At 33.1% G+C, this 2,159-nt stretch overlaps 1 protein-coding gene across 1 annotated transcript in view; it reads left to right on the plus strand.

The window, feature by feature from the left end:
* LOC107654548 (cadherin-12-like) overlaps positions 1–2,159 on the plus strand; it is a 145,002-nt gene that overhangs the window by 71,325 nt on the left and 71,518 nt on the right. The window lies entirely within an intron of this gene.

Raw genomic sequence — 2,159 nt, forward strand, 5'->3', positions numbered from 1 at the left:
AAAACAAACAAAGAAATAAAAAAATAAAATAATAATAAATGAAGTAAATATAAAAAATAAATAATTGCATACATAAATACACATATATGTGTATATATATATATATATATATATATTACGCACAATAAAAAAAATATATATATGTTATATTTAAAGTATTTTAGTATACTTTAAATATATAGTATACTTCTACAGTATACTTGTCTGAGTTGATTCTAACTTTAGAATAATTAGAATTTAAGTAAGAAAGAACAAACACTTGCATGCAAATATTAGTGAAGGAGAGAATAAATGTCAAAGCAAATATAAATCACATTGTGGTTTCTGGCTGACTGTGTTTATCTGTTACTTCAGAAAAACTCTTGGTATATAAAGTATTTCATTAAAGAAAAAAAAAAAAAAAAAAAAGTATTTATTCAAGAAATAAATATTGGTAACGCTTTATTTTAAGGTGTCCTTGCTCCACATGTTACATGTACTTAGTATTATAATAACAATAAATTATGCATAATTACATGCAAGTAACCCTAATACTAACCCTAACCATATACTAAGTACATGTAGTTAATTAATAAAAGTGTTTATGGTAAATATATCAGCACATACTGGAAGCGACAACATCCAGCAATAAGACAGGGAAACGTTGCCATTAATTCTAATAATGATGTAGCTGACAGGTCAAATAATGTAATTTTTCTTTTGTATTGCATGTACATGAATCTGTCATCAGGTGAAAATTGGCTTTTAGCATGATGCACACGTTTTGTGCGAAGACATGTACACACTGACAATGATATTTAATCACAAACCATTCATATTCAGCAGTGCATTTCCGAGTATGCAGTCATAACAACACAACATGAAGCTCGAATCTAATTTTCATGCAGAAAAGTGCCGTAGCCTTCCAAAGAACATTGCCTTTAGCAGATCATAACCCGGCCTGATCTTTCCACACACTTATCAAGTAAAATGAGACATTTCAGTATGAATATCATTTTACTTTAGTAAGATTCATCGGTGATGGGCCTTGCCTCTGTGTCACTGTCGCCTACTTTTTCCAAATACATCCAGACATGTGGAGAGGAAGAGACTAAACAAATCTCACAGAGTGAAGTTCCTTCTTAGTAGTGATTAGGGCTTAATTTTGTGCCAAATTCATCTTAAAACAGATGGCTTCGTCCCCGGCAGAGCTGAGCATGATTTGAACACCTCACTTTATCTAACATTTAAAGAGGATTTTCCCTCTAATGAAGTATGAACTTGTGCCCTCCACCCTTTACCCAGTTTTAATAGAGCAAATCACCTGAATATCCTATATGTCACTGCAAGTAGAAATAAATTACATATTAGCATTTGCTTAACTTTTTATTTTAAACTACTGTCAGGATTTTATTCACTTTCTGCAATAATCGTTTCATTAGCAAGTAAATGTGAATGTACCTAGAGAACTAGGAGAAACAAAGAAAAAAGTGACAATGGAATGCTCAAGGTCACAAGACGTCAGCAAACATGACTCGTGGCACAGAATGAACACTTCGCCACCTTTGGCGGCATCTGCTTTGCATACTTTTCAGAGTGGTTTGCGTAAGACGTCTTAATCAGGACAATGAGCCAAAACACTAGCAAAAATGATTAACATAATGCAAAATAAGTAAATAAACACAGTAATGCCACAGTGCACATGCAATGAGTTCCGAGACCGTAGCAGATCATGGCTGGGTTTTAGAGGTAAGAGGAAATACAAGAAAGCTTTTCTTTTGGATTGCTTTGTTTTTACCTTGAACCAGGGACTGGCTTTTGTCTATTTTGGATTAATAAATGCAAGACTCTCCTAACATTTGTTTACTGCTGTGTGACAGAAAGAGGATGGGGGGATCAGCTGCGTGCCATGGTGTCAAAGGAATAAACAAAATAAAAAATAAAAAAAGAGAGGAAAGAACAATGCTTGCATTTCTTTAGGCTTCTTAGCTAGGCATAAATTGCACTTGGGACTTTGTATTGTTTCTTTGCTATCTCCATTAACTTTATCTATCGCCGTACAAACTGCTTTTTGTTTGTGCAAGCGTTGGTATTTCGGAAGATTGAAGTCTCTCATAACCGGTTACAAAACATTTACATCACATTTATATATCACAGTACTATGAACTAAAATATATATA

This window comes from Sinocyclocheilus anshuiensis, unplaced genomic scaffold (genome assembly GCF_001515605.1).
Source record: "Sinocyclocheilus anshuiensis isolate Anshui unplaced genomic scaffold, SAMN03320099.WGS_v1.1 scaffold391, whole genome shotgun sequence".
In the NCBI taxonomy this organism is placed as follows: Eukaryota; Metazoa; Chordata; class Actinopteri; order Cypriniformes; family Cyprinidae; genus Sinocyclocheilus; species Sinocyclocheilus anshuiensis.